This window comes from Phycodurus eques, chromosome 21, assembly GCF_024500275.1.
Source record: "Phycodurus eques isolate BA_2022a chromosome 21, UOR_Pequ_1.1, whole genome shotgun sequence".
NCBI lineage: Eukaryota > Metazoa > Chordata > Actinopteri > Syngnathiformes > Syngnathidae > Phycodurus > Phycodurus eques.
The window spans coordinates 960,225-972,528 of NC_084545.1; positions in this window are offsets into that span (position 1 = coordinate 960,225).

Here is a 12,304-nt window from a genome sequence, read left to right on the forward strand (position 1 = left end):
AACATATGCCTTCACAAACACATAAGTTGTGGCACTTCTTTATCAAGGCGCCACTGTACCTGGGAAATCTTCTTAAATAGCCAAGTATCGGTACTCTGTTGCTTCCAACCACCGGTCCGGACGTCAGCAGGCATAAAACAAAGTCGAGCGATGGGATCGATGGCGCAATCGAACGCTGATCGACTGAGTCAGCAGGAGACTCGCTGGAGGGCAAAGGCAACCTTTTAACTTTGCCTCGTGACATCGTGACGTGACTTCTTCACCCCAATTACCCTGGAGTTCATAAATTAGCCCAATATAGAATATTTATTGGAGCTAAAGTATAGTTTAGTGTAAATTGTAGTTCAGTTTTGTTCAATTTGCTTAGCTTTTTTTCAAATGCTATTTATTGCCAACCAGAGATTTGGTCTCTCGACTTAGATTTTTATTATTGAAGTCTTTGCACATTTCTGTAGAACTGAATTCTCTTTGGGAGCAATTGGACACACTGCAAAATGTTAAAAACAATGGCAAGTTTAAGAACGACTCATTCATTTTTCAATGTTGTTCTTCAATTCAGTTAGCGGTCAGAAAGAAACAAATATTACATAAATAGCAGTAACAAATGTTTTTTTATCATTTTGAGGAAAAGGAGCAGCGCGGGCCCGTTCCAGTCGTCCACGAGGGAAACAATTCTTCGTCTCAGCTCGCGTGCCGTCGGGGAGGGAGAGAAACCGGCAATTAAAACGGCATCAATGCTACGCGCGGACACAGAGCGAAAAGCACGTCGATGAGCTGTCGGCAGGCACGTTGCAGCTCTGCAAACGCACGATGAGGCTTTTTTTTGGCACGTCGTCTCGTTCGACGCGACCAAATCGGACGTCCTCGGGCTCGGATTTTCTGGCGGATGTCGAGCGCCCGTCCTCTCTACGGGAAATCCGCGCTCGGGGGCGCATGAATAGGCCGAGACGGAATTGGCGTTCTCGCGCAGATGAGAGACGAGCTCGCCATAGGAGCGATGGATGCGCCGACCTTCCCCGCGCGTAAGGTCACGCGGGGGTCAGGCTAAGCGCAGGCGGGCGCACGTGCCGAATCGCCGATGTCGGGCTTGGAAAGAGTCCACTTGCAGAAGTCTTCTGCTGATACTCAACTTCACTGGTAGCACGAAATGGGATTAAACTGAGCAGGAAACATTCTGGGGGAGGACACACTTTCGCTAACCCAGAAAAAAAAAAAGCCACATTTTCATGTTATTAACTGTTAAATGACATTTTACAATCAAATTCCCAAAAGATATTCCACACCATACATGTACTCGAACATTCTACATTTTCTGACTGATTCGAGCCTTTCCAAGTTTCAAATTGTTCAGCTCATTTGGGACACATGGGGAACTATTTATTACATTTGCCAAATTCCCAAGTTTTCACGGTAAAGTCCGCAAAATAAGAGCGATCATCCACATGTATCTCCTTCCACATGACTTGACTGATTCAAACAAATCCAACTACAAAGTCTTCAGCTCATCCGGGATGATTTTCCACATTCCAATCGTTCCCATATTGCCCACATTCCACACTTTTCACAAAAAGGAAAAGAAAAATCGCAAATGAAGACACAGTTTGAATGTTCGCCTCCTCCTCCCACGTTTCTTGACCAATTCATACCATACCGATTTCAAAATGCACAGCTTATTGGTACTGTACTGTATGTATCACATTCCCCAAATTCCCCCATTTTCACAATCAATTCTTCAACAAAGCAATATTTCACATGTTATGCATTATTCATCTTGGGAACGAGTTACCAAGGTGCACAAATGTCCACATTACACGCTCTACATTTCAATTAACTCCAGCGTCAGCTCTTCACCGTTCACATGCAAATTTGACACACATTTTTATTCTCTAGTTCTGCATTAATACTCAGCTATTCTTTACTGGAATACGAATTCATTAAAACCCACGTGCGATGAGATCAAACACTGAATTTTACCAAACCTTCGATCTCTCACAGAAACCACTAAAATGACTCATCGTCTACCCGCAGCAGCGTTAGCTTAGCTTTAGCTTCAGGTGAAGCTTTGACGGACAGTGAAGTTGACGCAGCAACACGGTGGATGAAGTGGTTATCTCGTCTGGCTCGCAGTCAGGCGATCTGGGTTGTCCAACTTCTTCCCACATAGCGAAAAACAAGCGAGTTGCCTCAGCTGGGAAAGGCCCCACTTAGCTTCATAGAAAACGGATGGCGAGTATTTGGCCAGCTGGAAACTGCGGCACCTAGCACCTCCAGATTTCAGCCGGACTCCACCTCCCGTTTGGTGAAACGCGCGACCTAACACAGGAGGAAGGGTCCACGGGGATCGGACGGGATCCGGTGCTCCAAGTCCTCCTGGGACTCGTTAGACGAAAACACTCCCTAAGAGTAGAAGTACTGTACAGCTTCAACTCCTTTTACTGGACTAATTTGTACTCTGTAAAGTAAAAATAAATGTTGGAAATTTGACACACCACAGAGAGTGTTGTTAATAACCCTGACAAATATTAATCCCACGTCGCGACAACGAGGCGCTCTAGAGTGGCCACACCAGCAGGAAGTTTCTGTCCACGCGCCGTCTGTAACGTCAGACTTTTCTGAGGCATCTGCTGTCAAGTTGGACTTTTAGAAAAAAAAATAAAAAATCCAAACTCCTCGTTCTTCTATCTTTCACTACGTGACATGCGCGTGCTCACGGTTGACAACGAGGCACTCTGAAGCGTAGTGTGCTGAACAGCTGCTTTTTGAAAATCCTCCAGAAAGGCTTTCAAATGGCCAGACGAGCTCTCGCATCGCTTCTAATCGTGTTTCACGTTCCACATTTCCGCACGTCTGCCAATTTGGGGAGGAGAAGAGACTATTGTAACAGCGATGGCGAGCTGGAGAAACATGAAAGCGTTCTCGAATGTGTCGCAGGACGACTCGGCCCGATTTCTGCTGACAGCCACGAGTGCGTCAATCAGCACAATAGGAACGGACGTGTACGATTGCACGCATTCACGATTGCACGCTTGCGTTCATCAGAGCGAGGCGGCGCGCTACAATTTGCACTTGAGTGTGATGACATGCAAAAGAAGGGATGGTCGCAGGGGGGGAAAAAAAAGAAAAAAAAATGCACTGTCAAGTGGAAGACTGATGGCGCTTACGTGACGGCAGTCAGCCATTAAACTTTTTTTTTTTTTTTTCTCAAGAGATAAATGACTGTGTATGAATGTGTAATCATGATGTCATGATAATTTAGGGCCAAGACATTTTTAAAGATAGGGATTCAGAGTCTCTCCTTTACTTTTTTCCTTTAGTTATTTGTATTACTAAGAGATCAATATTTTTTAAATTTGGATTGAAACACTCATTTTGATCATTATTATACTATTTATTCATATTTATAAAGGGTATCTTTTTCCTTTAATGACTATACTTTTAGAATCTCTGAATTAAAAGTATTTTTTTTTTACTGGCGACCCGACGGGCGAGGTCCTCGGCGCTTTGCCGGAACCGCGTTCCCGCTCGATGTCACCCACCGGAGGGGGCGCCGCACCACTCGGGTGAGTTGCCAACAAAAAAACAACGCGGATGAAAGCTGGAGCGTATCCTGCCAATAGAAAGCGTCACATTTTCCCCAAATTCCAGGGGGCGCTATTGGGCCGATATTTTGGAGACATGCCTGTGACCGCTACCAAATTTCCGTTTTCTCCGGAATGAGCACACCTGCCGAGTTTGGTGAGTGTTGCCCTCAAAATGTTGACAATCACGACAAACAAACGCATCTCCTGGAGATCCGGCAGTTCCACTTCTGCACAGTTGTTCCCAAACACTACGTCGTCTCATCTTCACAAGATGACCGGCCTTTCTAAAAATAGCTCCTGTGTGAGCTTTTTTCAGACTTGCTTCCCATGTTCAAGTCGATCGGAGTGTTCGTCAATGTTTTGTTGCGAGAACAAAACAACAAGGCCGCAGGTGTCAAAATGTGGTGACAATTCTTTACCGGCTTTTTCACGTTCAGAATGAGGATTCGGACGGCACGGCATCAGATTGTTATCGTGCGCCGGCGGCCGGACGTGACAAATGCGCAGAGGACAGCGGAACGTTCAATAACTGCTTAACGGCTGCGACTTGAAGCAGCGGGAACTCTGATATGGACGGTGAAGGCTTTGTTGGGCCCAGTTGAGACGATGAAGCGCCGTCGGGACGGCTCGCTCGCTGCTCCGCCGCTTCACCTCATTAGCCAGTATGAGAATCAATACGGCCTCAATTGGTTCAAACTCACATAAAGTGCTGATTCAGTCACGTTAGCGCATTTCAACTTTATTTGCTCTTTGGAATAAAACTCATTTTGTCATAAAATGTACAAATGCAACTACGCTTTGAGCAGTTACGCCATGCTTATTTTTTTTTTTTTTTTGTTGTTGTCCTGTGGACATTTGTTGTTGATGTTCGCAACATTTTTGTGCTTTTTCAAGAATGCCGCAAGATTTTTCCAAAGCTTCGACTAATAGGAAAGTAGTAATCGGTGTCAAGGAAGTACGTTGAAGTGATACATCTCGACGGTTCGAAGATCTTTGTGTGTCTGCGGGGAGCTAAGTTTAGCCTGGGTTGTTAGCGGAAGTGATGGAGCGTCAGCCACGCGTAAATGTTGTTGTGGTGCTGAGTGGCTTTTACAAATTTCAACTAAAAGCGTTTCCATGCCTCTGACTGAAATGATTCCAATTATTATTATTGTGAAATATTACATTCTATTACTCATTCCCAGCCCCTCTGAAGCACCGCAGGAGATCGAGTGAAGTCGCTTTTCTTCTCTATTTCAAGCGGATTCAAACGAGATGCGCTAATCTCGGAATTTCAACAGCGAGAGCTGTGAAATCAGTCGACGGGGTGATTAATTGGCCGCTGAAATGTAAATTGCGGCGTCGCGCCCGCGTCGTTCAGATTTGATTCTTTGTTAAGTTGGACGTGAACGCCGAAATGCTGTAAATGTTGCAAATGGTGACAAATGTTGTTCTCTGTCGATGGATAACAGTAAACAAAAGAGAACAAGAGAGTTTCTTTGTATAGTCTTTTATTCATCATCTTTTTTATATATAAATGTTTGAACTCATCAAAGAAAACACGAGTGAAAACCAAGCGAACCTCACAATCAGTCTTACTTGTGACATCATTAAGGAAGTAAGATTAAACAGGATTGACCAAATATGGTCGTTGATACGACACGATTAATGATTATCCCAATCAGATCCCAAATGTTGAAATATAAACCGCGTCATGCTCATTTGTGCTTGTGCAAAAACTAACTAAAAGACTAAGAGGCCATCGTAGTGCTTAACAAACGTACATGACCACCAGCCAATGTTAGCTTAATGTCACAGCGGCCATCATTGGCAACTACTAAAAGCATTTTATATGTTTCTTTACTACAGAAACCAGCATATAGAAGTTCTTTATCTCAAATATTTGTAATGCTAAATGGTGAACCCTGGATGCCAGAAAAGTTTGTCATTGCCTATAGATGCCACAAGATGGCAGCAAAGCACTTTCGTTTCCATGACACAAGGCTATGGCCTGACTTAATGAAGCTCCTCCCCTCACCTCAACAGAGTTCCTCGGCATCAATATTTTGTAATAGATATGAACTTTTTCTTGCGTACAAAAACATCGGCGAGGCTCCCCAAGGAGACAAATTCATGAATGCCGAACTGTGACTACGAACGACTCAGTGTGTTATTTTTAGCGCATTTTTATGACTCGATTAAAAGGTGTCACACTCTGCTAAAATGTGGATGAATTCAATGAGAAAATTCAGATTTGTGTTGGAAACGGAAATGCGGAGAGCATCTGTAAAATGGAAGCGCTCGATAATGCTGGCGGCTTCCTGCTCTTCACGGCAGGCGCTTTCATCAATTCGTTTCGCGGCACAGGGATGACGTCGGAACAATCTGATCGGACGCTCGGTCGTGATATTATCTCGCCCGTTGCAATCAGGTGGCGCATTTTACTGAGGACAACTTTCTTTTTTTGGAGACATGACAACGGGAATGCTTGAAGCTCAGCATGAAGTGACGCCAGGAAAAGCGCTATCCCTCGAAGAGGAAAGCACTTCCCCGCCCGGGAATATGAACCGGGTACACAAAATCCATGATGATGATCTCCTTTGAGATCTTAGGTTTCACGCGCGAGCGCTCTTTTTGGGCAATTTGGCAAAGAGCAGGTTTGAAGCGTAATGGACGCTGGCCCGTGCTCACGCGTTGCCCTCCGGGCGCGAAACCGGCCGTCCCGCTCACAATGACAGCTTCTCAAAGCGGGCCAGGCTTTTTCTTCTTTTTGATGTCATTACGCATTTCGGCTACAAGCGGGAAAGGACGAAACGCTCCGAAGAGAACCTGCGAGAGCTGTAACGCGGGTCCCAACCCCCTCAAACCAGTCTGACTTTGCCACATGAAATTTGGCAGCCATTTCTATCATGAGTAGACCCACCCAAAAATCTACGGAATTTAGCATTTTATTTCCAGTTCTTGGAAGACGGATTTTTGCCAGCTCCCAAAGCCACTTCCACTTAAGCAACAGGAAATTTGCTAGACCCACGAAAAAAGTCTGAGTCAGCAATATTAGGGCCTTTTCGCCCAATACCAGGGGTCCATGGAAGACAAACTCGTCGTAGAGCTTTTGTCCAAGCGTATACGAGACAAGTCATTTGAGCATTTGTTAAAATGTGTGGCAGCAAAATGTGATGAATCGCAATCAAACATGAACACCAGCAGATTGGAATTAGGAGCTATTCCAAGAAACGTAAGATTTGAGTCAGAGGAAGCGGGTGGAAGTGGTCGTGCGGCTCCAAATCAGGCGCGTTTGATGGAAAGCGTCTGTCTGCGTCTTCCACTCAGGCCGACTACTCTTTACATAGCGTCTTCTAGAACGCCTTCAAAAAAAGCTAAATTACTCATCGCTGCTGCTGTTGCAGCCTGAGGAGAATAAAAGAGAATACAAGTTGAGTTGCTTGCATAAAAATATGATCCCAAAATATCTCCTTCTCGGCATTCAGCCTTTGACCCGCCGGGTATTTGCACTTCAATGGGATCAAGGGGCTGCCAGTCCTGCCCGCAAGTTGATGGACCAACGTCTTCATATCTTGTCTCTAAATTCTCCATCAAGTGCTACAATGTTCATGCATTAATACATAACAACATTTGCATGAGAGGCGGTGCAGGTTTCAGAATGTGTTTATATTTCATACAAAGCAGAGATTCAATTACAATCTCTTGAACCCAAACCCTATCGAAAGGCTTTTTGATGTCAAAATCGCACATCGGTCACGATCGGAGCCGTCCAAAGTTGTACAATGAGTCACTAAAGTGGACACCTATTCCAAAGTTGCTTTCTTCAATGTGCCATGTCAAAAATGTGCAACAGTCACTCCAGTCGACAGCAAACGTTGCAAATCTGTCACGGCAGTGGCCAACTATTCGAAAGTTGTTCTTCTTCTATGTTCCTGAACCTCGATATCGTATTGCACATCACTCACTTTAGTGTGCCGCTAAAAAAAAGTTTGTTTCTTCGAGACGTTGGAACCTTGTGAGTTCTAATCCACACATTTCCCTGCAGGTCCAATCCAACGCGAGTTCCTTTTTTTGGTGTGTTCCCAGTGCACGAAGCAAAGTGCATAAAGGCGTAAAAACAAGCCTCTCCCGACTCAATACTTTTGCCCATGTGGTCAAAAAATAAAGAAAATTAAAAAAATAAAGATAATTCCTGCAGTCCACATTCTTAAGAATTGTCACGTGCAGTTCGACTTGTCGTGCGGCAGGTAAATCCGCCCCCCACTCATCAGAACCAGAGAGGGGTCCTTGACATTATCCTCATAAAGTCATCTTCATCAAAGCTGTGCGAAACGTGCGACCTTTGTGGCGTAATCCCCTCGCGGCCGCCGCTTTTTGCAAATTACCAAACATTGTTCTCCTCCGCGGAAAATACGTTTTGTCTTACCTCTCCCCAACACGCTGAAACGAAACAATACGAGTGTGGCCTCGCGCGTTTGCAAATGATCGTTCCCTTGGCGATTATCGACGAAAGACGACACCGAAGAGTGGACTAATTCGAGGCGATGCCGTAATCCCGCGACCTGGCCGACTGCGCCAGAAAATGTTCGAGGGACCTCCCTTTACTCGGCCGCTGACGACATCTACGCGACTCGCAAAAACATTTCGGGATGAACTAAAGAATGCACTCGATCCTTTGCAGGTGAACTTTGTCGGACCTTTCCGAAACTTTTGAATGGAACTCTTTTTGTCTTGAACAAGGAGCTGAAGAGCAAAAGTCACACCGAGTGTTTTATCCATGAATGGACCAATGCATTAAAAATGTTGAGAAGCAAACATCTCCATTTTTAATGAATTTAGTAAAATGAGGTTTTTCTTTGTGGTTTCCATATCAAAGCTAAGCATTTTTCATTTGAGGTATTCTAATTATGCAGGTATATAAAGTTAGCAATTTAAAAAAAATCCTAAATAAATAAAAACTTTTTTTTTTTTTTTTAAAGTCTTTCCAAGACGTCTTTGGTGTCATTTCATTGCAAAACCAGAAAACTCCAGGAAAATATCCATTTTTTTCCAAAATAGACTTGGTCATCCTTGGAAATGTTGATATTTAGTGACGGAGATGTGTCACCAAGTTTTCATCTTGGCCTCAATACGTCCGCTACACGCACACCCTGTTCCTGATATTCAGTTTGTTTGAGCCCTGATACATAAAAGCCGTTTTGTGCGCTTGTGTTGTTTTTGTTTTGTACGCCATATTCAAGACTTTCCCGTCCCGTGAATATTATTCCATTTGATAATTTTCTCTGGGCTGCCAGAATCTCATCTCTCTCTTGTCATTTTGCACACAGCCTGGGAATATTTTACAAAAGCACAAAAGCAAGTCTTTTTGGTGGGGAAGGGAAGGAATGAGAAAAGGCCATTTGTGCTATCAAACCTCTCTTTTCATAAGTAGCTTTTTTGTAAAAGTGAAAGTAGGACAGATTTTGAGCTTTTCTTCCCCGCCGACGTGGTTGTCAGGCAGTTGTTATTTAAGCAGCTGAACAATTGAGGAGCATTTCTGAAACATCTCAGCAGAAGCGTCATCTTCCAGAACCTTTTTTTTTTTTGTACACTTTTTACAGCGCTTGACCAAGCTGCTCATCATCAAATCGTCCAAGTACCACACGGCTGAATTATAGCCTTTTTGTAAACATAGATGAAATATTCTCAGAATTAGACACTCTGATCCTTCCATCTATCACGTTCAACTCATGCTGATTTTGACTAATGTGGTCACCCTGGTAACCACTATGTGAGGCAGCCCCCGCCCACGCGGTTGTTTAATTTAACCCATCGATTAATGGGGTGTGTTTGCGAACGCCATCCATCAAAAAATGACAGCGTTGCTCATCACTATCACAACGTACTGAGCTGCTAAAGCGGCGTGAAAGGAGATAGCGCCGCCAAAGGGGTTTTGGCGAGGTGGGGGCGGGTTGTAAGGGCTTTCAAGATTGGGATGATAAAAGGCCACTGTGATAGAGAAGAAGTGTTACGTGTCGTTTTATATGGCGACAAGGTCACTCGGAGGGCTCCATAAAATTAATGTCGGATGTTTTTTTTTTTTTTTTTTTTTTTCAGCTCTTTGTCATCAAACGTCCTTCCTGGAAAAGTGCAAAAAAAAAAAATAAATGAAAAGATTCACTGAGCTGCCACAGTGACGCGTCGCAATTGTGTTCGAAAGCTCATGAAGGCTTTCCATCCAGCAAGGTTACAACGAGCTCCCCAAACAAAAAGGCGACAACCTTCACACTGGCATGTTGTGCACTTGATGCTTTTTCACAAATGTGTTGTTCACAAATCACCTTGACTCTTCGAGGAAGCTCGAAAATCTTGAGAGAAATTACTTTTTGCTTGTCAAAGATGAACTTTAGTTCACGTGGGTCTGCGAAGTTAACACTGTAGCGACCGTGCCAGGCCACTAGTTGGCGATCATTGATTGCCAGGGGCTTGAACAACGCTGGGAACTGAACAAGCTAATTTAAATAAATGGTGCAAATCTTCAATATGATTGTACAATTAACATGCTTCCTAATTTGGGATTTGGTTTAAATTATTAAGAATTTGTAGCTAGCATTAAATATATAATTTACTCATGAGTTTTGTCTTCTTCAACAGCTGTATGATAACGATGAGGATTTTTCTGTTTTTCCTTTTTAATCAGGAAATATAGCAGTCTACAAAATTGTACTTTATGAAAAATAATAAAATAATTAAATAGAATGTGTTTGTGTCCAAATATCCTTCGCGTAACGTTATAATCGATGCTAACAGTTAGCATATCAATGGCATTTTCCATTTTATGCTAGCATTAAGCCAGCAGGAGCCGTTCTTAAGGCAACATAGTATGGTTGTTTTAAATACGCAACGTGTAATTGTCTTTGTTTCATGTTTCGTTTGACAGTCAAAAGTCTCTTTTTGATTCAAAGTTCACTTTTTGCAAAAACTGCTTCTTATTGTGAGTGACTTGATTTGAGTTTGAGTTTGTGCTCGCTCACCAGTCAAACAAAGACAAAACTTATCGGCCGAATGACATCTGATTTCTCAAACTATTTAATTGCAGTCTGACAAATTAAAGTCAGCCATCTCGTGTCCTTATATGGACAAAGGAAGCGTTTACTAATCATAGCTGTCCTATGAAATTTTGTGGAAAAACAACTGAAATTAACACCCCCCCCCCACACACACACATACACACCAAATTTAGTCCAGCATCAAGTTATTTCATATGGATATATGAATTGGATTTTAGTTCATTTTTCATTTTAAGTATATCTAGTAGCAAATAAAGCTCGTTGTTTTTATAGTCTTCCTCCGGGCAAAAACTCCATGAGATTTTCCTCCTTTTTTGAAATTCTTCCTGACATTTCTGTTGTTGTCGTGTTCCAAGCTTGCCTTTTTCCGCCTTTTCTGACACACCACATGTAAATTCAAGTGTGGCTGAGACTAAGAATATCACTTTCTCAAGGGAGAGTGGAAATGAAGAGTACGTTGCACATTTATAGTTGGATGCTTTACTTGCATTCTGCTTGATGTGATTGTTTCTGTGTGTACAAAGCCCAGAAAACAGACAATAGCAACCAGCAACCAATTGATTAGCGTTTGCGTTTTCCTTTCTGGACACGCTTCAAACGTCTTCTTTGGAGACGGAGGAAGCGTGACAGCCTGCAGAAAGATCCATCACGTTCCTCTTGTGGGGGCGTCAGGCCGTCAAGCTGACATCTCGTTTGTGGGAATATCTCGCAAAAGTATCACGAGAAGGCCGTGACCTGTTGGGAAATGTCACCTGACACACCGATATCGTTGTTGCTTGTCTAGAGCTTGGGAAAAGTAGGATGATTGATGAAAATAAGCAAAAAGTCTTAAAATTGGCTAAGATGCTCTCTTTTTTCCTGCAATGGGACTATTCGAGGGTCAAAAAGCGCATTTCATTGCCAGCCCCTGTTAGCCCAGTTGCCATGACGACAAGGCATAATGCCTTTATAGCGCTTAAACCTCAGCGCAACTAAATAGCACGTCTCAAAGGGGCCGCAGACTAAAGCAAAATGCACTGGATGGACACAAGATTAGGTACACCTGCACAATCTAATGCTGTTTGGTGACTTTAAAGAGTCAAAATATTAGGCGCAGCCCTCAGTGTGATATAATACAAAACATGAATAAACGTTCAGTATTGTTCCAGCTAATTTGGTTGAAAAAAAATGCAAGGTGGACACAAATAGCCAGCACACAGCCCGGAGTGAAATTCCCTCTTGACAGCGTCAATGCAAGTCTACTGAAGTGTCAGCTCAGCGTTCTGATGAAAGGCCATCTGCCCTGGCGCTTTTCCTTCAAGGGACTCCAGCGTTTGACCAGCTATCGTTATAGTTTACCCGCCGTCTTTGTGGGTTTTAAAGTGCCTGACGAAGTTACATGTGCTCGGTGTTGTCTCTTTGAATTGCAAAGCACTACTTTTGTTGAAATGAAACTCCTCAACTCACTTCCACATAGTTTCTTGCCACCAAAATGGTGCCAAAGCGCTACTGTTGTCAAAATGAAGATCCTCAACTCACTTCAACATACGTCTGCTTCATCAAGATGGCGACGAAGCACTACTTTTGCCTAATTAAGCTATTCAGCACATTTTAACATAGGGAAAGTGCTACTTTTGTCTAAATGAAGCTCCTGAAGTTACTCCAACATAGGTCTTTGGCACCAAGATAGCAGAAGATGGGACAAAGTGCTAC